Genomic DNA, 27788 nt, shown 5'->3' on the forward strand with positions numbered 1-27788 from the left:
CCCGCTGCTCCCCTCAGCAGTGTACTTTGTAGATCTGCCTGTTCTGCTCCCCTCTCTGTCTCTGGTGAATCCTCTCACCCTCCGCATCTCTGGCCTGTACCCCAGTTCCATATGAATAAATAAATCTTTAAAAAAAATGTTGTTTTATTATTAATGAAATAAGGTATTAAGTCTTATATTCCCTAATCAAGATTCTGCACAAAATGTAATACAAATTTTATGCAAATATATTTTTATTTTTTAAAGTTCTTTTACTACTTTTAGACCTATACACTAAAAAATTTCTAGTGTTAAAGTCATCCTTTATGGTATGATATTGATCCAGTAATCTTACATCAAATATAACTAATTATAAAATATCTACTTTATTAAGGGAGGTTAGAGGCAATTATAGTTCACTTAGTACTGATTCTATTTAATGATTCAGAAGATAAACTGTCAATTAATAAAAACAACTATTCAATGATTCAGAAGATGATGCTTTAATTAATAAAAACAGCTATTTATTTTGAGTGCATGTTATTTACCAAGCACCTTTGAGGGCTCCAAAAAAAAATAAGACCTCTTGTCTTTTTGAAGAGTTTGCAATATATTTAAGTATAATAAAGCAAATAAACAAGTAGTAAGAGACAAATTCCATAAAGAAGAGATTATATAGTATAGAGCTGCCAATGCCAGGCATTATCGTAACTCTGGTAGTAGTTCAAGAATATATACACATGTTAAAGCTTATTAAATTGTACCCTCTAAGTGCACTCTATTTATTATATGTCAAGCCTACTTCAATAAAGCTGTTTTAAAATATACCAAGGTGAGAAGGTTTTACATAATGAAAAATGAAAAATATTGTAGATTTTCAAATAGAGAAATGAGAAAACTGATATTCTACTTTATGAAGAATAAACTGGTGACACTGTTAGTTGATTCAGAAAAAGAAAATAATAATATCCAGAAGAGTACCTCAGAATGCAGTATTCTGCTCGTTTAAGTAGGCATATTGGCAGTTCAGTATTTAACAGACCTAGATTTATTGACTTAGAGGTAGTTCAAGAATAAAAGGAAAACCTTCATTAAAGTTTTTTTCAAGACTTAGAATAATGTTCAATTTGTCCAAAGGCATGAATAATGTCATAGGTCTCCTTTTAGCCTTATAAAAGAGTTTGATTGAGGTAATAGAGTATGATAGTAGAAAATATAAACACTTCCTTGCTTCAATGTTCTTTTCTAAGAGATTATGATTAGCACTGTACTGACTCATGTTGCTTCAAATCATTATAACCAAATTCTTTTGTCAAATCTGAATCCACTAAATCATCTCTTTCAGTAGAGAATATAAATACAGTGACACAGGCCATTCAGTTCCTCACAATTGTGATCTATAATATGTATGAAGAAGATAAAATACATGTGTGTATGCTTATGCTATGTATCTAAAATTGATTCTAGAAATAAAATGACAAAGTAGATTGGTAAAAAGTGTGAAAAGACAAGCCTGAACAGGGGAAAGGAATAAATGGTTGTCCTTGAAGGAAATACATTTCTTTGTATGTTTTCTTATCCCAGGTCTTAATTTCTCATTATCTACAGTAGAATTGAAATATATTACTCTAAGATATAATGCACATACTAGAAGGCAAAGTTCTTTCCACCAAATTCTCTCTTGGATAAAAAAGAACTAAGCGCAACAACCATATACCAGAGACATTTTGTGGGGGTGGAGTGGGGAATGGGATCAAAAACGGGGTGGGGGGAGGGAAATGCACGGGATTATGATGATGGCACATGGGTGACTTGGTGATGGGAAACCCGCGGGGATTACAATTGAGATGGAAAAAAAATGTACAAAATGATGTAAAAATAAACTTTTGTAATAAAAAAAATTAAAAAATTTAAAAAACTGGAAAAAAAAAGAACTAAGTGCTCTATGTTTAGGTTTTCATAAAGCTTCTTACATTATTTAAACAATATCTCTGCCATGTATTTGAATTACAAAGCATGATTTTTTTTTTTGTCAGACCAAAGAACTTAACCAAATTTATTGTAGTTATTATTCCTGGCCTGAGAGGGTATGACTCCAACCATTTACCATTTAAATGGAACTTTTTGATAGAATCCCTTTAAAAAGAAATTCAGATTTCTGATGAAATTTTGTGTATCAAAGACATGAATTTCTCCATTTCACTTTCAGAAAACACCAATGAAAATGGCAGCAGAGACATGAAATGGTATAAGGTCACAAAGGTAAAGGACAGATGAGGTGATGACAACAGATGAGATAGCAATAACAATTTTGAAAGTTAGAAAATAAATGCATGAGTAGTATACACTTAGGAGAACTGAGAAATGAGAACTTAGTGAGAGTCAAATTAGAAAAAAGAGCAAGTCACTCTAAAGGTAAAAACTTTGATAATATTCAGGAATAGAGGCAATGTACATTAGAAGAAACAAAGGTGGGGGGGAGGGAGAAATCCAAGCCCAAGCAAATAGAAACAATTCAGGGTGAACAATAAGACCAAAACATTTACGTAAAAAGAAATCTTTCAGAGAGCTAAAGCATTGCATTTATAAAAATACCAATAGGATCTTACAAAAAACATGAGAGAAAAAAAGAATTTGAAAAGTGAAACTATAAAAAAATGAAATTGAGAATTTAAGGAAGTGGAATATAAAGAAAATCTTTTTATAGTTCATGTAAACATACAATTAACCATTTTAAAGTGTTCAACTCAGTGATACTAAGTGTATCACAGTATTTTCCAATGGTGTTTTCTACTTTGCAAACTTTCTCATCACTCCAAAATACCCCATCAAATTATATTCAAATGAAAAAAACTAGCTATAAGGTCCAACATCAGTCTAATAGAATAAGAAGAGAGAATGCCAAGGAAACATAGTCAAAGTAATAATCCAAGACAAGTTCCCAAAGCTGATAAATTTGAATCTCCTAATTGAAAAGACTCACTGGGCCTTTGTACTAAGCCCCCCAAAATATGAAAAAAGACTAGTATTGTGATACAGTGAAATAAATATTAGAATATAAGCAATAAGAGAAGATCTTAAAATTTTCAAGAAGAAATTGTGTTACATGCAAATAATATCAAAATAACTTCAGATTTCTAAGTGTCACAACTGGAAGAGAATGCAACAATGTTTTTCAAACTACAACTACTTCCACCTAAAATTCTCCATCTAACTAAACTATCAGTTCTTATGAAAAAGAACATGTGTCATCTTCAGGGTGAAAATTTCAAAACATTTATGTCCCTTCCTTTTTTCTTAGGAAGCTAGTAGGAATGAAAACCAAGTAATAAGATGAGGGAGAGGGGCAAAATGATATCTACTAGAGGAGAGCAGTGAAAGGAACTTAAATAATGATGATGATGATAACAGAAGTACCAGGATGAAGCTGTACAACTGGCCTGGAGAGAAACCAGGAAGACAAACAGAGTTGAGGGCGAACTCCCCATAAAAAAATGAAACTTGTAAATGACCTGATGTATTTTCACAGGGAGAATTTTCTTGAGAATTTGAAGATGACTTAGTAGCAAGATAAAGAAGACAAAAAAAAAAAAAGGCAAAAGGCAATCCATTAATACCATAAAAATGTTAAATATAAATTAATGAAAATGTTATTATAAATCACCTATGAACATAACCATAATAATGTAAATGCTGGCTATTGATGTAAACCAAACTATAATACAACTACATTGAAAAGAGAGAGAGACTGACTTTACAGGTGTAGATACATATGAGAGGCTAACTCTTCACTTTGCAAATTTGGAAGTCAATAGATACTATATAAAATTTGGTTTGAAAAATCAAGAGATACTAGAATAATCTATTTAGATTCAGGAAGGTAAATATGAGGAGGGAATAAGCCCAATATACTTAAAATTGGTGGTCACTAGAGATCTGGAATCAGAAGGGAAGAGGACAGGGCACTGGTGTCTTTGTTGTTAACAATTGCATAGTATTATCTGATTTTAAGCTATTTGCCCATATTATTAAGCATCCCATTAAGTGGTTATTTGGTGAAGATCATGAATGTTACATACAGTATGAAGGGAAATAACTGCCTTAATCTTACTTAAATAGGTTTTAAAATAAAAATTGACTGAGAATAAAATTTCTTATTAGAGCTCAATTTAAGATTTAATAAATATGGAGTCTTAAGCACTTAGATTAAGTGAAGATGGAGTGCTATAAAATCATAATGATTAATTAAATATGACTATCGGTAACAAAAACACTGATGATGGAGATGCTCATAAAGAGTTTAAATAAAATTATTAAGTAGTTAAGTAGGAAAACATTCTAAAGTAATACTAGATAACAGTATAAATGTCATTATTTATACAAATAGAAACATTAATTACTAAATTGTTAAACTATTTTTTTTTAAAGATTTATTTATTTGTGCTTACAGAGCTGGGGTATAGGGCAGAGGCTCAGGGGCGGCGAGAGGCTTCACCAGAGACAGGGTGGGGCACAGAACAGACAGACTGACCAAGTACACTGCTGAGGGGAGCAGTGGGCAGGTCAGGAGAGGTCTGCCATGCCATGTGGTCACCTCCGGGGCAGGCGGGAATTGAACTCATGCAGAAGTGTCTTCAGCTTCTCAGTGCAGTGCTTTAACCCGCTGCGCCACCAGGGAGGGCCCTGTTAAACTATTTTTTCAATGTTCCTAAAACATTACATAATACCGTAGGCAAAAAGAAAAGCCTCTACTATTTCTGCAACTCCTCATTAGAAAAATAAGGAATTGACATAAATCTGAGGTCATTTTTTATTTAGGCAAATTTGGTAGTTGTTTGCTGCATTGTTTTCTGAAGCTACTGATAATCACAAGTGAATTAATTTAAAAATCAGCTATTAATTAGTTTCTTTCTGTCCATTCCACATAGTCTCTGAAAACATGTTTATGTGAAAGGTACATATTGGCTATGTCTCATCTATCACCTGAATTAAATAAAAATAAAGATTTCCAGACCATTCAAATATTCTGATAAGTATCTGAGCTTATATATTTTAGGAAAAAGCAAAAATCATTTATTCATCATTAGGGATTGAATTAATTTTCATTAACAAAGATTTAAGGTTAAAGGAAAGTCTACAGATTTAATCTGAAAGGCAGAGACTAAAAGTGTGCTGTATAATTCTATAATTGAGAATTAAAATTTTAAAAGTAAAAGAACCTAATAAACGAAACATTTCATATGTCATAACCCCATCCAAAATAAATCCCATCCTTTTGCCACATTTCTGACAATGGAGTCTTTCATCCTAATTTTACAACATGAACCTGAAGTCTAGGCACATTCCTGAAAAGACAAAAAAGGAATCATCAAGAACACAACTACAAAAATTCTGGCTATCTTTTTGGTGTTTTATGACCTCCCAAACGGCAAAATCACACTGATAAATAAATAATGACCTCAGATTTAAGTTAATTCCTTATTTTTCTAATGAGGAGTTGCAAAAATAGTGGAGGCTTTTTTTTTTTTGCCAGCTATAGTATATAATATTTTAGGAACATTGAAAAAACAGTTTAACAATTTAGTAATAAATGCTTCTATTTTAAAAAATAATGACATTTATACTATGGTTTCTTAAAAAAAAAAAAAAAAGTCCTCCAAAACAACAAAATTGAACTGAAATAAAAACCAGATGACGCACCTTCCCAATGAAGAAGGGGATTCTTTTATTCAATGTGTTTATCAGAGATCACTATGATGTAGATAATAGCAGTGGAGCCGAATTTTTCATTTTTGTTTTTAGCTTCTTTTTTTTTTTTTCAGTTGCTTACAAATGCCACTGGAAAAGGTTTAGATATGTTTAATTGAGGAACTGGTGGACACCTTTGTCTTCTCACTCTTTCCAGGAAAGCCAAGTTTCCATTTTCTATTTTTTATGTTTTCCTATAAATCAATGCATTTCCTTGCTTAATATGGTAGAGAAGAAATCTGTTTTTATTTGCTTCTCCTATTAGTTTTTTTTTTTTTAGAATGAGGTGTTAAATTGCAGTGACAAAGTTCTTTTTTGTTTTTCTCTCTTTGAGAATTCATTATGGAATACTTACCACATTTAATCATAGGAGGGGAAAATGACCCCAGAATTATATGATCTTTAATGACTTCATTTTAACCACTAGATGTAAAAAGAGAAGCAAGATAAAGGACATCCTCTTAACCTATTCAGATGGAAATGTGAATCAAGATGAAACATTTTATAAATGTTTATTGACATGAGCAAAGCTGCATTACCTGCTGGCATGATGATATACAAGAAAATACTCCTGGTGATAAGAAGCTATTACTAACAGCTAACTATTGTTATCATATTTCTATTTGTTATGTTCTGTACAAAGCTTCTATATAGAAAAAATCCAGGGGGAAAAAAGGAGACAAATTAAGATAGGCTCTAAAGGTTGTAAAAATCCTAACTGGTATGATTACAGGCCATGATGGCCACTGAATGGATCCATTAGTCATAATTGAAACTGTCAGGAGCCAGTTAAATGGTTGTCTCTGAGGAGGTCACCTTCCACATATAAGGTGGCCTAGGTGAAGTATTAGCCTTAAGAGGTTGCATCCAGCTTCATCTGGATGAACCCGGCTCATCTGGACAAATACATTTTTTTTAAGCATTACTTAATAGGAAAGAAGTAGCAAGACTTAAAAGCAATTTTGTGTTTGTGGAATGAACTTAAGTAAGACACATAGCCTAAGTAGATTTGCCTCTTCTGAACTCCCCTACTCTTCTCTCCCCACTGGCCTCTCAACAGACTCAGGGCTGACCTCTATGTGTGGCATCGAATGGGGTCTCCGAGCATTCGCACTGATTTTGACCTAGCCAAAGGGAAGTCCTGCGGAAGAATGGAGGACAGGAGAGAGAGATATTTCCTGCCTCTGATGTATTTAATTCTCTGGTGTCCTCCATTTTAGTGGAATTATACTCCACTAAGGTTCACTGCTGTGCCGGTGGGGCCTTTAGGGTGCCCAGTTTAAGGGGGTAATCACTTTAAGGTATGTGCAAAACAGCATCTGGAAGAATATGCCTCCTTTTTTTTTTTTTTTTTTATAAACCCCTTACATTAACTCTTCCTTTACTGAACTAGTTTGAGGGGATTTTTCTTCCTTATAACCAAAACAGCACAGCTCAAATATAGCAAAGGAAACAGAAGCCTAAGAAGTAACTAGAGAACACTTTGTTGTTCTAAGTGCATTCTGGGTGCAAGGACTCAGATACATCATGTTCTAGGTAGTACTGGCCACATAACAGGACAAGCCTAGTAAAGAAAGAAAATGTAGTGTCTTGTTGAGAAACTTCTGAGACTGTCAAGAAAGCAATAGCAGAACATTAAACTAAACACAGACACTTTCTGGGTGTGGGGCACAGTTATGAGGATACAGGACACAACTTTCTAAAGTTGGCTTTGATTCTGGGATACTTTCAAATGAAAAGCTTAATCTATGAGGAGTTGTGGATAATCATATTAAACTGTCATATTAAAACTTTGCAAGCACTATGCAGGAGTATGGATGTCTTATGCATATTTTTAGCCCATTTTGATCATTAAAGCACTACATAGTGAGATTTTAATAGCATCAACAACAATAATAACTAATATTTGAGTTCCTATGGATCTGAGGCCTACTACATAGTATATTTGTTGAAAGAATGGATGGATACAGGAAATTCAAAAACTGGTAAGGGTTTACATGAATGATCTCATTTAATCTTTAAGCAATTTGATTAAGTGTGTATCATATCCCCATTTTGAAAATAAGGAAAACAATGCTTGGAGATTTCCAGTGATGTGCCCATGGTCACACAGCTGGTAGCCTCTAGGATGTGCAATCATATTTCTCATATTTTATCTCTCAATTACTATGCCCATCCTAGACACTTTGGAAGGACAGAATTTGGGATTATTTTTGGTGTTAACTGACTTACACCTTTAACAACTTCACGATCTGCGAACTTCTTGAAAACAATGCAAGGTTTTATTTTAACCTGCTTTTTTTTTTTTTTTAAGATTTGTTTATTTATGCATACAGATCTGGCGTACAGGCCAGAGGTGCAGAGGCAGTGAGAGGACTCACCAGAGACAGAGTGGGAACAGAACAGGCCGACTGATGAAGTACTGCTGAGGGGAGCAGCGGGCGGGTCAGGAGAGATCTGCCACGCCATGTGGTCACCTCCAGGGCAGGCTGCGATCAAACTCATGGAGAAGTGGCGTTAGCTTCTTAGTGCTGTGCTTTAACCCGCTGCACCACCAGGGGGGCCAACAATGCAAGTTTTGACTTACCTCTGTTGCCAGTGTTCAGCAAGGCACCTAGAACACGTGTGTGTGTTTACTTGTGTGTGAATGTATGTGTATATATGTATGTATATGCAGAAAATTTATTGAATAAATGATAGGTATATTTGATATGTCTCATCGTTCTATGAATCTTCTAAGATTCCAGAAGCATGACTCAATAGATACCTTCAGTTTTTCCCATCCAGTTGAATAAATGCCTGGGTGAGGGGAGTGTGTCAGAATCTGGGAGATGGAGTGGACGGTAGAAACTCCAAGTGAACCAACTGCTGCTTTTACATATAATCTCCAAGGGCAAGTGACTCTATACCCTCTGTATTGAAGTTTTTTTTTTTTTTAATCATATATGATACTGAATTTTGTCAAATGCTTTTTCTGCATCTATTGAGATCAGAGATTATAATTTATTCTATTAATGTATTTTATCACATTTATTAATTTGTACATGTTTAAACCATCCTTATGTCTCAAGAAACAATTCTGATTGATCATGGTATAAATTCTTTCTAAGGTGGGCCTCCCTGATGGCATAAGGGGTTAAAGTGAAGCATTATGAAGTTATCTGAAGACACTGCAGCATGATGTGGATCCTTGACCAGGGAGGTGACTCACATGGTATAGCAGACCTCTCCTGTCTCCCCGCTCCCCTCAGCAGTGTATTTCAGTCCATCTGCCTGTACTGTTCCCCACTCTGTCTCTGGTGAATCCTCTCAGACCTCAGGCCACACCTCTGACTTATACCCCAGTTTTTGTATGCATAAATAAATAACTCTTTAAAAAAAACCTTCTAAGTTGCTATTGAATTCAGTCTGCTAACATTTTGTTGAAACTTTTTGCTTCTATATCAGATCTGTTATTTTATTTCTTGTATTGTCCTTATCTGATTTTGCTATCAAGATAATGTTGGCCTCATAATATGAGTTTTTTAATGTTCTTTCCTTTAATTTTTTTTGAAAAGTTTGAGAAAAATTTGCATTAGTTTTTGTTTAAATAGTTCGTAGGTTTATTAGTATAACCATGTGGTCCTGGAGGATTGTTTTGTTAGGCTTTTTTTTTGGACTGCTGATTTTTTTCTTTCTTTGTCTGTTCAAATTTTCCATTTCTTCAAGAATTAGTCTTGGTACTTAATTTCTGTTTCTAGGAAATTTTCTATTTTTTTAGATTATCCGATTTGTTAGTCCATAATTGTTCCTAGTAGCTTCATATTATGACCCTTTGTATTTCCATGGTATCAGCTACAAGGTCACTTTCATTCCTGATTTTATCTGAGTCTTCTCTATTTTTCTTATATAGCTAAATGGTTATAAATTTTGTTAATCTTATTAAAATACATCTTAATTTCACTAAACTTTCCTTGTCTCTATTTTATTTCTACTCTGATTTTTCTTATTTACTTCCTTCTGTTTAGATTTAGCTTGTTCCTTTCCTATTGTAGTTACTTGAGGCATAAATTTAGGATGTTTGATATCTTTATTCTTAGACTTTATTGATACAACTTCTAACTTAGAAATGTGTTTCCTGTATTCCATGAGTTTGGTATGCTTTATTTTCAGGGACCAGAGCAGGAATTGATGTTGGTGTGTACTTGACAATAGAGGCCAGTTGTGGGCTCTTGTCAGACTCATATGTGGTGTTGAAGGCAGCAAGAGCCAGGCCAACTATGAACAATATGGCAGCTGTAGTGGCCTTGGCTATTGGCATTTGGTATCATGGCTTCTGAGTCTGGCAATGGGTGCACAAGTCACTAGACAGAGACTGGGCCTGGAGCATGCAGGTGCCACCCAGTAGAAGGGTTATACTGCACACTGGTGCAGGTCAATGACAGAAAATGGTATGATCAGATTTTATAAGCAATTGCGTGGATGCTGGCCATTGGCATATTGCACTGTGGATGCAGTTTCCTTCTTGGAATACACACTGCAGAAAATGCTGGAACAGGCATCAATCCAAAGACATGGATGTGAAGGGTTTGAAGGGCTAGTCCCGAGTATATGCATGTTATGGGTTAGGCTTAAAGATTTAGATTGATCTGCTGCATTTGGCCTCCAGCGGGGTTGGCCATGCTGCAGGTATGGTTCTCTGGACCTGGCAGTAGGGAAGGGAGCTGGAAGGAACTCAGACATGGACAAATGTGAATACCTATGTGGTGCAATCAGTGAACGTTGGAGAATTCTGCTGGACTAGATATTTTGGGTTTCTTTAGTGGCAAAATCTGTTGGGCTTACCTGCAAAATATGTCATTTTGATCTGCAAATATTCCAATTGTGTGGCTGCTTCTGGTCATTCTTGTTATTTCCTCTTGTTACTAGCTATCTTTTTGTGTCTCAGCTTTGTATGTCTGGATGGGTGGAAATGAAGTGGAGACATTTGTGCAGTCTCAAATAGTTGGGTAGTTGCTTACTTTGTCCCTTCTTTCCTGGTGAGGGAAACTCTTCCTCTTTGGGAAGACCCTTCTTGGCACTGAGCAATGCCTACTTGGGTGGAGTGATGCACACAAAGTTGAGCCATCTTCCCTCTAGGCTGTCATTCTCAGTATTTGTTTTTGTTGAGCTGTGTTGGTTTCTAAGTACACTCCAGAGGTCTCCCAGAACTATTTTTGTTTGTAGGTAGGTTTTTGGTGTCCTTTGGGGGGTGTGGAGGATGAAGGCTGGGGTCTCCACCTTGCTATTTTAGTGACATCATTCCCCTTTTGTGTTTACTTTTAAGCCATGATGGAACTTGGATTATTTTGTTGTGAAATTTGACAGTAAAAGTATACTGTTATTATACATTCCCAGATTCATCAAAATACTCCCAACTCATGAGAAAACAAATCATGGTAAGACAACTGATAATTTAAGATGCAATATCTTATCACAGCAGAACTTCTTCACAAAAATGAAAAAGCTACAATCAAAGTTTTGAGTAACTCATTTATTAGTCAAGCAAGGAAAACTGTTTATTAATTGATCATATAAGTTTGGTTGCAGTGGCTAAAGAAATGTTTCTGGAGAAAATAAATTTATTTAAGACTTTCAGTGAAACAGTTGCTTGAAGAGTTGAGGACATCAGCAGCAATAGCAATAGTTATTTAAAACACAAAGTAAATAATTTCAGGTGGTATTCCTTGGCTTTTGATGATTTGACAGGTGTTAGTAATAATGCTTGCTTGTTTATTTGAGGAGTCGATGGTAAGTTCGAAATGAGTGAATTGTCTACGTGGAACAAGTTAAAACTTTATTTGATACAATCTGAAGTGGAATCTGCTAAGATTTACTATACTGAGAGTGATAAAAATATGAGTATAGCAAAAATGGCTTAGTGGGACAACTTCAGCATGCTTTTGAAAATAGGTATATAAAACCTGTGTTTAATCATTTGTGTGGTTCAACAGTGGACAATGTGCAAAAAGTGTTTGGATTTACTATGTCTCTGAAGCAGGTGTCCCAATGGTGAACTTCACTTACTCCAGCAGGCTTAACCATCATCAGTTCTGTGAACTTCTGTCTCTGACTTAGCTGTGGTATAAAGTTATTGTGATTTTTGAACTCTGGTCTAAGATTGAAATAGTTTGTAATGAAATCTTCCCTCAATCACTCTTACTGAACACTGTGGGGCTTCAGTTGCATACTTGATCATGTTCCTCAGTATAAAATTATAAGGCAAACAGTATTCATATATATACATTAAATTGTAATAAAATCAAATAATAACTAATGCTGCTGAGTCACAATTAATGTCAAGCTGCTTAATACTTGTGCTGTCAAAATTTTAAAAAGAAGCAAGATCTTCATTCCAACAAAAATGTGTATGTTATATTTTTAAAGCTCAAATTACATCTCCAACACTTTTTCAATCTCAATACATGTGCAAGTAGAAAGGAAATTTCCATATTTAAAATTCCATTTCACTTTGCATTTGAGAATCTTCCAACTAATCTTCAATTGGAAGTGATTAATCTGCAATAAAATGACATGATAATTGGCAAATATCAAGAGTAGAATCTAATAGAAGTCTGTAAATTACTTCCAAATGACAAATATGTTCAATTAAAATCATACTCTCCTAGACTGATCTCAAAATTTGGCCATCTCTAGCTGTCTAAAAAGATACTTTCAAAGAAAAGATGCATAAACTTCATAACAGATCACTATAAACAGAAGAATATTTGCAACTGACTTTGATGACAGGGTATACTAACTTTGAACCTCAATAAATGAATTATTATCCCCTAACAAAAAATTCCATTCTTTTCATCAGCAGACCATATTTCAAATGATAGTACTAGCTTATCATTATATATTCTTCAATAAAATTTGTGTAGAAATTTATTTTCTTTCCTGCTATTTTAAGTTCAGTATTCTAAATTTAGCCTTTTTAAAAAAAAAAGATTTATTTATTTGTACATACAGAACTGGGGTACAGGCCAGAGGCTCAGGGGCGGTGAGAGGCTTCACCAGAGACAGAGTGGGGAGCAGAACAGGCAGATGGACGAAGTACACTGCTGAGGGGAGCAGCAGGTGGGTCAGGAGAGGTCTGCCACGCCATGTGGTCACCTCCGGGACAGGTGGGGATCGAACTCATCCGAAAGTGGCTTTGGCTTCTCAATGCTGTGCTTTAACCTGCTGCGCCACCAGGGAGGGCCAAATTTAGCCTTTTGACTCACATACCTAAAATACTTACTCTCTACCTCATCTTGTTCAAGGGAAAAAAAAAAAAAAACAACTGCTGACCTCTGGTTTTATATCAATAATGTTCAGTCATGTTCTATCCCTTTGACTTGAAAAATTGCTGAATCGAATAAAAACTGAGATTGTGTTAACATGGAAATTATCAAAGTAAGATGTCTTGGTATAAGCAAGGACCTGATGGTATCTCATAAGGAAGAAAAATAATTGGGTATAGTTAGTAGAGACACATGGCTCCATCATACCTATTGAATGCCCAGGAACCATTGGGCAACCCCCCAGGCACGTCATAAAGCCAACCTAGACCACTCAAGCTGCCAGCTGACATAAACAGACTCCAGAGGGGTCAGCAAAACCTGTGTATATCAAAGAACTGCCTGAGAATGAATATGTATTTGTGCTTTTAAATCACTAAGTTTTGGGCTGGTGTGTTACACAGCAAAAACTAAATGCTGTTTGTGATGAAGGTAAATGTACCAGATCTCTTCACTGTGTCCTAGCAGACTGACTTAAAAGAAGCATCATTGGCTTCTTTTGCTGCAGAAGATTAGGCAAGAAAAGCAGGAGAGTGAGGAAGGTCAAGATATTAATTCTTGGGTTCCCTTCCTATCAGGCCACTGACTGTTTCCTGACCCAAGTTCCCAATTTCTGTCCAATAGGATTGCTGCACACATTCTTCATGTTTTATAACTACATTTATTGTAGCGCCCCCCCCACTTCCCCATCCCCCAGCACTTTAGGCCCAGGGGCAATTTTTGGGCTCTATGATTATTGAGTGATTTTGGCCCCCATGTGATCCTCCCTCCCCACATCTTTGTTTATACTCCCTTATTAAACTCTCCTCTAATTGTGCCATCTATTTACTGCTAGGACTGTTACATATAGGCTGCTCAGATGGTAATAGCTCAGCAGAAACTTGAACAACACAGTGCAATGTATCAGGAGGATAGTGGGAGAAGAGCCCAAAGCCTGTAGCAGCAAGGAGGCAGGGGGATGTGAGTGGGGTGAGTTGTGAAGGAGGGTAGAATTCAAGTTCAAATACTTTAGGAACCTACGGGGATAGGGGTAGAGGCTGATGGAGCTGCCTGGTACTGGGAGGCAAATCATTCATAGCTTTTTGGCCCCTATAAAGACTGGCTTCTCTGAAATAAATGAGTAGATGGAAAGCCATCAAGGTCAGATACTTGCAACTAATTAAATCTAATAAGATTTCTTTTTGTTAAGTACTGACAGCAGAGTGCTGTGACTCAGTTCTGACTTTCTCCTCAGAGTCCCCAGCCTGCTGATGAATGTGTGGGTGTGTTGAGCTAGCCCAGCATGCTCAGGCCTGAGTTCAAGGCTTTGTCCTTCTCTTGATGCTGTGGATGACATGACCTTCCCTTATAGTACAGAATTCACACTACTATGTCTTTGTTGTTAGCATATTCTTTTCAGTTCAGTTAATGATTTGGGAGTGGACACATTTTTCTTATTCTCTTTCTTTGTTGTTGTGAAAGTCAATAAGCCCCTCTATACTGACTTCAAAAAGTGTACTTATCTAAAGGGTCTGGTACAATTCAGAACTAAGTGCTTAACTACTTCAGGAGAACCATTACAGGATTTTAACAGAGAAATGCTGTCTGCCCGCTTACCTCTTAAGCACAGTGATTTGTTGAATATTTAAAAGGAAGTTCATTTGCATACACAATCTAAGCCTATGGGGAAGATAACACACAGATTTAAAGACTTTAATTTTTATAATATAATTTTTTTAAACTAGTATAATGCTGGCTTACAATACTCTACATGATTTTGAAAACTGTTTTAATCCTTCCATTGCCAGATCCTTCTGTATTGGTTCTTTTGGTGTTAAATCTAGATTACGCTCTGCAGATTATATATGTGAAGTGGATTCTCTTCCCATTGCCCCCATGAAAGTTTATTCCTTTCTTTGCTGTTTCTCAAAATTCCACTGAAGGTGGACTCAGTAAACTGCTGATGTTGGGCTACACATATCTGTATTAGATGTGGATGTACCTTACTCAATTAAACTGACCTTTCCTGGGTCTTAACTTCAATAGTAACTACAAATAGTAGCTGTATTCCCAAAGGCCCAAGTCTTTGTTTTGAGCTCAGAAGGAAATGGAACTATTCAGCTAATTAGAATAACTAAGTAGGCTGGAGACATTTCCTCCCAGCTGAAAACACAGACAGCCTATCAGAACCAGTTCCAATTTTTGCTGTCTAACCTTGACCATAATTTCTGTTTCAACTTGTTGTTATTATTTAAAAACTTTTTTTTAAGTTTTATTTACTTATGTGTACAAGAACTGGCATACAGGCCAGAGGTATAGGGGGTGAGAGGATTCACCACAGACAGAGAGGGGAGCAGAACAGGCAGATGTACTGAAATATACTGCTGAGGGGAGCAGTGGGAGAGACGAGAGAGGTCTGCTGTGCCATGTGGATCACCCCCCTGATGAGGGATTGAACCTGTGTTGCAGTGGCTAGATTGAACCTGTGTTGCAGTGGCTATAGACAGCTTCACAGTACTAGGTTTTAACCTGTTGTGCCATCAGGGAGGGTCCTGTTTAAAAAATGTCTAACCATGGAGTGGGTTGTGCTGGTGGGTATATTGCAGGAGGAGGACTGGATCATAGTTTTTCCTTGTATAAACTGGCAAGGTAAAATTAAATCAGTGAAAAAAAAAAAAAAAAAAAAAAGAACCAACACAGGACTTTAAAGCTAATAAAAGAAACAAAAGCTCCCAATGTTAGGGGAGGGACCATGTTCCCACCCTCACTTACATGCAACTGCCTTGGACCAGCTACTGGAAAGGAGGGGCTGAGCTGGGTGGCCATGTATAACCCAGAAGGCTGGTGGGCTCAAGGAGGGCTCTTGCTTTTCAGGCTTTAACTTGTACCCTGCTACTGCTCAAAGAGGAGACACATGGAGAAGAGACAAGTATATGAAAGACATTTGGGGAGACTATCCTTGGCAGTTACATTGGCAAGCATTATCTTGATTGTCCTTTTTCTTTTTCATCCTTTTGTTCTAGTTCTTTGGGACCTGGCATATTCCTTTCTTGCAATTTCAAGCCAGAAGTAACCTTATTTTGTGGCAAGATTTTGGCCTTGTGACTCTGTTTCCGGCTGACCCTATTTGGTTAGGCACTTGCCCATAAAGGGGATAGGTGATTTTGGAAATTTCTCTGGGAGACTATGATTAGGGATATTCTTTACTGTCCTCTCTTTCCACATTAATCTATTAAAGACCTGTTACTATGTTTCATTTGCTTTTGTGTGCATGAGTGGCCAGATCCCTTTGAGTATGTACTCTTTAATTGTTTGGAGTCCCATGCAATGGAACAAGCACAGTTTGTTTAATAAATGGTGCTGTGAAAACTGGACCACCACATGCAAAAGAATGAAACTAGACCACTATCACTCATCGTGCACAAAAATGAACTCAAAATGGATAAAAGAATTCAACAGAAGGCTTGAAACCATAAAATATATAGAAGAAGATATAGGTAAAACACTAAATGATATTCATCTCTGTAATAGTTTAAAGACTCATTCCCCAAAGCAAAGAATGTTAAGGAACAGAGAAACAGATAGGATTACATGGAACTAAAAAGCTTTTGTGCAACAAAAGAAACATTAGCCAAAACAAAGATACACCCTACTGATAGGGAGAAAATGTTGGTACTCCTTGCTACCAGTAAGACATACAAAGAACTCACACAAAACCAAAACAAAACAAAACAAAAACAAAGTAAGCAATCCAGTCAAATAAATGGGCAGGAGAGCTGAGAAGACACTTCCTCTGAGAGGAAATGAAAATGGCCAACATGTCTTTGTGAATTGGGTTGCCTGTCTGTGGGTCCTCACACATGTGCTTATGATTCAATCGTATTATGGACACACTCAAAAAGGTTCAATAATGGATTTATTTACAAGGAGAAAGGTAAAGGAACAGCCCAGGGAAAGAGGGAGAGAAATACAAGTTAAGCTAGAATGTCCTACCAGTTCTGCTGACTTGGATTCCACCAGCATGCTGAAAACCTATCGAGAGCCAAATGACCAGCTGCAAACCATCAGGCCAAGAGACCCCCACAAAGCCCACATGCCCAGTTTTATCCTAACCTGGCTGTTCAGCTCCACCCTCATGTCGCAGAGTGCTTCTCCTTGTTATTGATGGGATTATTAGTTCCAGTATCTGGAGTGGGGGTGGAGTCCATGAAACCTGTCACTGTTACAGAAACAACATAAATGCCCCCAAAAAGATAATTGGATCAAGAAGATGTGACATATTATTAACAATGGAATATTATTCAGCAATCAAAAGAGATAAGCTACTGCCACTCGTAGCAACAGGGATGGAACTGGAAGGGATTATGCTCAGTGAAATAAGTCAGAAGGAAAAAGGAAAACATATTGCTATGAATGGCATATGAGTTTATCTTTTTTGAGTGCTGAGTAGTAGTTCATGTGCATATGTACCAACCACATCTTTTTGATCCAGTCATCTATTTTTGGGCATTTATTGTGACCATAGCATAGCTATTGTAAATAGTGCTGCAATTAACACAGGAGTGCAGATTACCTTTCAATATAATGTTTTGTGTCCTTTGGGTAAATTCCTAAGAGTGGATTTGCTGGGTCATATGGTAGATACATTTTAATAATTTGATGGACCTCCACACAGGTTGGATCAATCTACAGGGAAGCTAAGACTTTTTAAAAAGTATTAAAATGGTGCATTCAGAATTTTTATGACTGAAGGGGAAATAGCATCGGAGTTCATAAAATCAAAAAGATACTTATAAATACTATAAAACTCCTTCTCAAAGGATAACAGAGGATAACAGATTCAATATCCAAGTAAATTAAAATTAATTTATATAAATTCTTATATAATGAATACATAATTGATTATTGAGAGAACTAATGATGGTCTGTGATAATGGAGTACACACAGGGGAACAAATTCTCCCTACAAATAAGAACTAGAACTTGTCACTTGTCAGTACATCAAAGTACATAAAAGGTTTTGGAAACTTAGAATATTTCAATGTCAAAGCCCCATAACAGAGTAATTCAGAATCTTACTGATCCTAGGGACCAGGAACTACCTTCTAAATTAAGTTCCCTAAATGGTTCTAAAGTTGCACGGGGGTTTAGAAAATACTGGATAAGTAAGGATTTATAGAGCAAGTTGACTTAATTATTTTGTCCTGTATCTTCACTTCAGTCATCCACAACCATCATAACCTCTTTTTCTCTAACACTGCTGACTCTTTCAGTTTCTGTTCTCTTCGTCCAGGTGTCTTACTAATTTCCTTTGAAGATTCTGAGGAAGCGCACTGGACACATTATAAGCATTAGACAAAAACAGTAACAACAATAATAACATTTAACATGTATCAGTTCTCCATATTAAACCAGCCGAAACACCTAGGTTAGAAAGATCTGTTTGGACTATTCAACAGGTGGATGAATGTGTCACTGTAGCATCTACAGCTGCAATGTTCTGTATTGGCCAAGTAAAGAAACCAAGCAGCAAGTACAAGGCGAAGACCGTAGGTGTAAGTTGGCTGTTTGCACTAAAATTTTGGTATCCTTAATATCATCAATACTTCCCTCCCCCCGGACCCCCAAAACAAATCTCCAAATACTAAGCCCCTTTTCATCGGTAAAGCTGCATAAGGGCAGACGTCCAAAAAGACAACCCGGAAGCGCTGCAGTGGCTCTCCAGGCAGATTTTCTTAATCGGCTTTCTGCGGGACTAACACTGCGACGCAGCCCCAAAGCCAGCAGCAGTCCGCGTCCTTCCTGCTCTAGGGCGCAGGACTCTGCCGCCTACGCCTCCTTCCAGCCGCAGTGCGCGGCTGGGCTGGGCACTGGACACGCTTGCGCGCAGCGAGGGAAGGCGGGCCAAAGCTGGAGGAGGCGGGGCAGGCCCTCACGGTCTGCGGGCCATTGGCTCACTCCTCACAGACCCCGCCCCCGGGCGTTCGAGACGGCGGGGCGGGACACGTCAGGCAGCCGGCGCGGGGCTGAGCTGTGGCAGAAGGGAGGTAAGCGTTGCGTGGTGGTAGGCGGCGGGCTGCGGACTGCTGCCGGCTGCTCACAGGCCTCCTGATCTTACCTGCTTGTGGCCTGTCTCAACTTGTGGGAGGGTGACTGAGTCCTTGCGGGCCTGGGGCTGTGCTGGGCGATGGGGCAGTGGCGCATGTGGCCGCAGGGCCGCGTCGCAGCTTGGGGCGTCCGGGAATGGATCAGATCCTGCCGATTGCCCTCATCCTACCCTGTCTGGGTTTTGAACTCCTGGGGGACTAGGTCTTCTGGTTAGAGAGCCTTGGGGTGCCTAAGTGGGGCTGACTTTGGTGTCTAGATGCGGCTCTGCGGGTTCCGTGATTCTTGCATACTTACCTGCAGCAGGTTGTAGTTATTCAACTCTCCCCTGACTTGTTCCCCTCTCCTGTCCTGGACATGGCCAGGGGTGACTGTCTGGCCCGGAGTGACTGTCCCATACCTAGTGATTCACTCGGATCCTATCCACTTAAATGCAAAGGCTTATGGGTGAGCAGGGCCTGCTATGAATCCTCTTGGTTCTCTCGTTCTGTCCTCACTTTCGGGAATTATTTGAAGAATAGCGTCTCTCTCTATAGATGTGTGTATGTTTTGAAATGTCTACAACAGCAATGCGGGGACTAGCGAAGGCTGGAGTCGTTGCATCTAACAGTCTTTGAGTTTTAATTTCAGCCATGGCATCCAGACCCCTCAGTTTAGTTACTGAATTTGGAACTCTTAAAATCAATGAAGTTATCCTACCAAGAATTAGTCATTTATTCAACAAACTTCTTGGTTGGTTCCTTAGTCTTATACCAGAAATTTCAATTGCTTGCCTTTTCTTCCTATTTATTTGCTAGTTTTAGTGTTTAGATTTGAGATAGAATTTTGTTGTTGATGGTTCAAATTTAGGTTAAATTTAGATATAGGATCCTTTAACTTATGATTCCAGATCATATGATAGAGCTCTTCTGGAATCTCATTCCCAGTTTTCTTTACTGTCACCTCTAGGATGCCTCACACCATGATGTTTCTAAGGTGGAATCTTGCCGACTCTACCATAGAAGACACTAGGTTTCAGACATCTACCTGTTAATGTAAGGGGGTGGAATTAGAAGTATCTATCATTTGAGATGTTCAGGGAGGAGAGGGAGGCACTTAACATGTTTACTGAACTGTGCCAACAGTTGGAAAGTAGCCATTTGAAAAACACAGGATGTATTTTATGATTATATGTTTTAATTTTTTTGAATTTGGCCACAAAATCACTTTTTTGACCAGCCAGTAAGTACATTAGTTATAATTTTGATTCACATCCAATTCCTGCATACAAAACACTATGACTCATCTAAATTTTGAAATGTAGTGATCAAGAGCTTTTAAATGTTACATCTAAAGATATGAAATGAAAATTGGATATGAATGCAATTTTCATAGCACTTGACTTGCTTTGATAGATTAGTGGTAGCTAAAACTTCTTTGGTTATTTGTGTACCCAGTTAATGTTAGGTGGTTACCATTATTAATGTCTGTCAATGTGCCTGTGTTACCATTTTAAATCAATCAAAAATGTACTAGGTGTTAATTACCTCCTCTACTTGAGAATTGATTACTGAAAGGTAAATAAATTGTTAGTTTGAGAATAAAAATTTCCATAGAGTTGTAATGATACTTTTTCATTTGTTGTTTGCTTGATGGTACTACAGGTAGGTCATTTGGTTTGTCTGTTGCTGTAAATTGATTGACATAATATTCATAATCTCATGATACTTTTTTTGGAAAGTGTCTGCAAACCAGCTGGAAAATTCATTTATTTATATCTCTGTTGGAGGTTTGGAGAATTTAAGAAAATAAAACTTCAAAATTCTGTTTTTGTTAGGCCTTTCTAGTTTTAAAAATATACCAGGTCAAGATGGGAAGTTTGAGGGGAAATTCAAAAACCTAGGAAAGAATCTAAGTGGAGTCTTTTCTGGTTTAAAATTTGAGGAAAAAGCACTCAATAGAAATGTAAATATCTGGAATTAGTATAAATAAGTAATATTGTCAGCATTTATAGCAAAACTTGATCTAATTTTACTTATTTGGTATAAGAAACTTATTTAAAGAAAAATCTGGTGTGATAATTTTAATTTTGATCAAGTGGGCAGTACATGCTTCTTTAGAAGATGTGAAGGAAGTATGTGTGTGTATTATTTCTTAAACTATCTAAAGATGAATAGTACAATAAAATATGATATATAAATCTGTGATTCACAATTAGTGATAAATTGGATGGAGAGTGTGTGTACTATTTCTACATGATAGAAGATAATTGCTAAGTTAATAGGACAAGGGATATTTGTCAGCTTTTCTCCCATTTAGATGACTTTTAATTTTAACATTAGTTTTTCTTTTCTTTCTTTTTCTCTAAATTATGCACTAGGAATTGAGAGAATAGGATGGATTAAAGATGTAGTATTAAGGTGATTAGTTAGGTCCAGTTCAATATGTGGGATGAGGAAAAGGTGGCATTAAGGATGACTAGAAATTTGGGGAAGTCTTACCACATAGGCAAGGGATATTAATTTGCACTGATACTAGTTCATAGGTTGTTTGACTTATGTGGCAAAATTCAGTAGAACCACAGGTAATTAATACTTGGAATAGTCTAGTATTTGAGTTTTGTTTTGTATCTATGATAGGACTGCAAGGGAGTTCAAAATATTGGCAATAGAGTGGTTGAAGTGATGGGATGTGAGGTGTAGATTGGTTAGAGGTAGTGACCAAACTCAGGAAGAGCTGAAAGGTTGATAGAAAATGATTAATTAGTTCAAGGGATTAGAAGTCTGGATGAGGTTAACTATATAGTACATTTAGGTATAAGAGAAGTAGGTTCATGATAGACATACTCTAGTCAGAGTACTATATTGGAATTTAATATTTAGGGTATAGATGGAGTGTAGGGGTTGGCCATGGATATCAATGACTATAATAGTTGTGATATGTTGATATTTAGGAGCAGTGAAACTGGTGTGTTAGATAAATCACACACCTAGCCCTTGACTAAAGATAACTCTGGTTTTCAGGGTAGAGAGAGAGACAAAGATAGACGGGTTTTAGGTTGCTTATGGTAGTGATCAGTATGTATGAGAGATACTTGGAGACATGCACTTAAACTTAGAGGGCTAAATGGTATGAAAATATTTCTGCTGGAGCTGGAAGGAAGAGTATTAACCTTCAGTGAATTGGGCCACCAAAAGGGAGAATAGTTTCCATTACTTGAGGAGGCAGAGAAAACACCTAATGTAGAGGCTGAGGAGGTAAGAAAGCTTCTTGACCTTGCTGTGAGTCCAGAAAGATGGGACGGAGCAAAGATTGTTTAGCAACTAGGAAGGTAGGTTAGAGGTTAGATTTGAGAGTAAAGTGAGTTTTTCTGAAGCAATATGACTCTATCATGGACTATCTTTAAAAAAAAATTGTTTCCTCTTCTCTAAAAATGTAATCTCCAATCAAGGTGGGATACTTAGGGTGGGATACTTATACTAAGTATCCCAAGTACTTAGTATAGTATCTAATAAAGGTAGGCATCTAATAAATATTCAAATTACAAATTCATTTTTTGAATGAAGGAATGAATGAATGAGTGGTAGGCTTTTGGTACTGCAGTCTTTTTCAGGTCTAGGTTTCTCTACTGCATTTTATGGAAAAGCTCTTGGAACAGATTCTGGGATATTACCTGAGGAAATTCCTATCTTCTTTTGGAAGGTAGTTTTGTGATTCCCCACATATTATAGGTCTGAGGGCCACAGTCTTTTTCCACATCCAGGTGTCTTCTTTCAAAGAAGAGGATCATATTTCCTAACAAACTATATAGAATACCTGCTCTTTAGGTACTTCATAGGCACTTTCAGAAGGTTTAGAGCATTTTGTTTAAAGCAACAAAAGCTGAGACAGTGAATATAGGAAATGAACAGTCAAATGCAGAAAATTTTCAATTTTTTTTAACTCTTGGGCCTGCTCCTCAAATAACTTATTGAGAACTACAAATGAATGATAGTTTGTTAATCAAAATAGTTATTTAAAATTCTAATTTGTAGTAAAATTCTATTATGAAGTGATTCTGAACCACAAGGCCATTGTAATGAATGTAAACATTTTCAATTAGGGATTATTTAAATGGAAATGATAATCTCTTAAATTCCTCAGTGTAAAATTTATTTTTCTATTTTGGTTTTGTATTTTATGTTGCTATAATCGAGGAAATATTCATTCACACAGAATTTTCATTCACACAGAATAACAGTTACAAATAGTAGTACTCTTGACATTTTTTTTCCAGTTTTGAGAAGTAGCCATATGGCATTGGATAAATTATAAGGAGTTTCACATGAAATGATTTCATTGGCATGCATTGTGAAATATGACTACTGCAGTAGGTTCAGCTGACTTCCATCTTCTCATATAGATACAATAAAAACAAAAGAAGGAAGGAAAAAAGGCATTTTTTTCTCCCTGTGCTGAGGAATTAGGCTTTATTTCAGTTAAGTTCCCTATATATCACACAACAGTGTTAGCTCCAGCCATCACATTGCATATCATATCCCTGGTCTTTATTTATCTTATAATGAACTTTGTACCTTTAATTACTTCTAATTCTCTTCCTGTTCCTTCTAACACTGGCACTCACAAGGATGGTTGTTTCTGGTTTGTTATTTTGTTTTTCCCCATATGGGTTTTTAAATAAAGATTTATTTATTTATGCTTACAGAATTGCAGTACAGACCAGAGGTGCTGAGGGCTAGAGGACTGGTGAATCCTCTGGTGAATCCAGAGACAAGAGTGGGGAGCAGAACAGGCAGATGTACTGAAATACACAGCTGAGGGGAGCAGTGGGCTGGTCAGGAGACGTCTGCTACACCATGTGGGTCACCTCCGGGGTGAGATTCGAACTCATGCTGAAGTGGCTTTTAGCTTCTTAGTGCTATGCTCTAACCTGCTGCACCACCAGGGAGGGCCTGCCTTTTTCACAGAGTCAGGAGCAGAATAGGCAGATCTATTAAAATATACTGCTGAGGGGAGCAGAGGTCTACTGTACCATGTGGGTTAACTCCCCGGTTGGGGATTGAACTTATGCTGCAGTGGCTGGCTATCTGCTCAGATTTAAGCCCCTGCACTGCCAGAGAGGGATCCATTCCTTTCCTTTTTTAGACAATAAGATTTTAAGCCATGTAGGCTAGCTAGAGCTTACGGGGCCTTTGGAGGATTTAGAGGAATTGGGAAGTGGGTAGGGATACTGACAGGTACATTGCTATTGAGTCTGATTTGAATGTATATCCATCTGGAGCTAGGCATAAAACACTTAATATTTTTGGTGTGTAGTTCAAGGTTGGCCTTGAGGTTAGAAATAGATGACATTCATAAACTCTGCACTTAACACTGTCGTGTAGCCTTTTCTTTTTTTCTCATGCACAAAAGTAGATTGTTCCCCAAGGACTTAGGAGACTTCATGCATTGCAGCATTGTTGTAAAAACAGATTAATGATTCCTTTAGTTTCCTGTTTTTCATTATGTGATGTTCTTTTTCTTCTCTAAACCAGAAACTTTGGAGTCATCTTTCAGTCTCCCTACAATCCACATCCAATCTGTTAGCAAATTTTATCAAGATATATGTAAAAGTCTGACTTTACCTGCTTCATTGCTCCTTTTGCCCAAGGAACCATGGTTTCTCTTCTGGACTGTTGCCATAACTTTCTATCTGTTGTTTCTTTTTTCCATCTGTGCCCTCTTTCACTCTATTCTCCATAGAAGCCAGAATGATCTTTTTGAAATGAAGTCGGATTATGTCATCCCTCTCCCTCAAGCCCTTTAGGATTCCATCTCAGTCAAGAATACCCAAAATCTCCCATATAGATTCAGGGTTTCAGATGTTGTGACCCTCCTTACCCTGTGTCCTCTGGTTGCCCAACTTGCTTGTTTTCCCTCATCAAATTGGTGTCTTGGTCTCCCTTAAACTCGCCAACTGTGCTTTCACTTCAAGATTGTTGCCCTAACCATTCCTTCTGTCTGAAATGCTTAGTCTTTCCTTCAGGTCTGTTAGGCAAATATGACCATATCAGTAAGGTGTTTCTTTATTCCTTGATAGATGCCAAAATAAAGACCTCTCAAAAATTTACCTATTAATGACAAAAATTTGTTTTCCTAGGGATTGTATTTTATATGCACTTGGCAAATTAAAACAATCTTTTGGAAAATTAAAATAATCTTTTGTACTGTAAACTAAATAGTTAAAAATATCTAACCTTAGCACTCTCTGGTGGCGCAACGGGTTGAGAAGCATCACTGCAGGTTGGCCTCAGCGGTTTCAGTGCAAGATCAGTCCCAGGCTGGAGGTGATCCACATGGTGCGGCAGACCTCTCCTGACCCACCGGCTGCTCCCCTCAGCAGTGTACTTTGTTGATCTGCTCCCCACTCTGTCTCTGGTCAAGCCTCTCACTGCCCCTGCATCTCTGGCTTGTACTCCAGCTGTATACATAAATTAATAAATCTTTAAAAAAAGTCTAACCTTCATAAAGTTTCAGTTAGCTACATGAAAAAGTTCTAGAGATCTGTAGTATAATCCAGGGCCTATTGTTAAAAGTACAGTATGTGCAGCTGAAAATTTTTTGACAGTTTATCTCATGTTAACTTTTCTTACCCTTCCCCTCCCCCTACTACACACACACCAAAACAACAACAAAAACCACAGGATGCAAAGAAACTTTGGAAATAGTGTACAACACTACATCTGTTACCTTGACTGTGGTGTTTGCAGTATGTCTAGGCTTATCAAGTTTACACATTAAATATATTCACTTCTTTCTATATCAATTACACTTCAATTAATCTGTAAAAAAAAATATTCAACCTCTTGACTGAGGTTAATATACTTGATTACAATGAAATTGGAGGAAGTTGAACACACTGGAGGAACATAACTTTCAAGGACAGATGGATTAATCTCCTGACAAACAATTTAGAATCAAAGGTAATTCTATTAGCTTATTTGTTTGGAACTCTGCAGGACCATTATTGCTTCTAATAACTCAAAGGTGTTACCTTCTCATTAAATAGCTCTTAATAAGCAGTGTAATTGGATCAAGTGAGACTTTTTAAATCTTGGTTTATGCTGTGGTGAAATGCCTCTTTAGACAATGACAAAAGACTATGACTTTGAGTAAGATCACAACTTTTTTTAATGAAGAATAATAAAAATTTTCATTTGAAGAGAATTAATAATCTCTCTTACCTAAAAATTATTCACCCACTGGAGGAAGAAAATTGAATATAGTAACATGTAAAGGGGAAATTACCTTAACATTTTTCTGTATATTCATTTTCATTTCTACTTAACCCTATGTCCCTGTGTGTGTGTGTGTGTATGTTTATTTAACTTGGTAATGGTCATGCCTGTATAAAACTTCAGTTTTTTACCTTATATAAGCATTACTAAAACTCATTGTAAATGATTTAAACTGCTGAAGAGTATTTTATCTGCATATTCCTTAGCTTACCTTAAAGATCTGTCAATGAGTAAGTAATTTGACACAAAAGATTCTTGCTTTTATGTCTTTTGTGTTCCTGCACTTTTGAAATGGGAGGTGAATAGAGCTTAAAGAATGTATGCTGCACTTTGGGACGCAGCCAAGAAGTGTCAAGCACTAAGATCAAATACTCAGGAAGAAATACCCTGACTGCCCACTCACAAAGAGTGGGTTAGTTTTTGAACCGCCCCAGACTTTTCAGCTTTATTGTGCTAAATTTCCTTTGGAATTGAGGATGTTGGTTGGGGCTTGGGCAGACTGTTGTACCCCTGAGACCTAAGCTAGGTAGGCCTTCTTTTTGTGGCTTTGCTCTTGAGTGGAGCTAGCCTGGCAGGGCCTTGGTATTAAGTCGGAAGGTGAAACAGGTTGGGAGCAATTTCATAGTGTTTGAATTTGGGCTGAGAGGCAGAAGTGGTCTTTCAACACTGACTTCATTCGGAGCTGGTGGCCTATGTGGTTGCTACTGCTGCTCATTTACTTGGTGATTTTCATGAAATGGTAAGAATTTCCATGGTGCTGCTATATATAAATTTTTTATTTATATATACATGGGCTTTAAAATTTGTGAAAAATAAAAAAATCCTCGAGGAGCTACCTGTTCTACCTCCTGTGTTTAATAAATTTCTTAAATTAACTTTATCTGAGATGTTCTACCCACTGTATTCTGTCAGCTGCATATCAGTATTTCATTCTAGGGTCCTCTTCTACTTCTTGAATATGCTGCTTGCATTCTTTATGCTAATGTGAAATGACTTACTAACGCTCTGTCTTGGGTAATTGTGACATTAACGAATGTCTGATTATTAAGCATCCTACAAATAAAAGCATCCTAATGCTAGAAAATCAATTAATGTTGCCTTTTTGGGTAATCATGTTTAAAATACCTTTTCCTAGGGGAAATACATAGAAGTGATGCTTTTTTTTTTTTTAAAGAAGTATTATATAGCAGGTTAAGAGCATAGCTATGATAAATAATAGCTGTCAAATGAAGCATTTGTGTAAAACTTCTGATGTATTCAAGTGGAAAAGCCCTCACTTTTCACCTCTGTTAGATTTAGCTGGAAACAGTGGCAACCAGTCCTATGAGTTTTTGTATGTGTTCACTGACTTTTTTTAATATAATGTAATAGTTTATTTTTACATCATTTTTGTAACATTTTTTTTCATCTCAATTGTAAT

The 27788-nt window shown here is 37.0% G+C and overlaps 1 protein-coding gene across 1 annotated transcript in view; it reads left to right on the plus strand.

The window, feature by feature from the left end:
- The first annotated feature begins 19005 nt into the window (after positions 1-19005).
- FOCAD (focadhesin) overlaps positions 19006-27788 on the plus strand; it is a 240939-nt gene continuing 232156 nt past the window's right edge. The window contains exon 1 of the mRNA XM_004677690.2: positions 19006-19054. The gene's annotated coding sequence lies outside the window, so the exon portion shown is untranslated. The remainder of the gene's footprint in view (positions 19055-27788) is intronic.

The sequence above is a fragment of the Condylura cristata genome, unplaced genomic scaffold (assembly GCF_000260355.1).
Source record: "Condylura cristata isolate star-nosed mole 26May11 unplaced genomic scaffold, ConCri1.0 scaffold00006, whole genome shotgun sequence".
Lineage (NCBI taxonomy): Eukaryota > Metazoa > Chordata > Mammalia > Eulipotyphla > Talpidae > Condylura > Condylura cristata.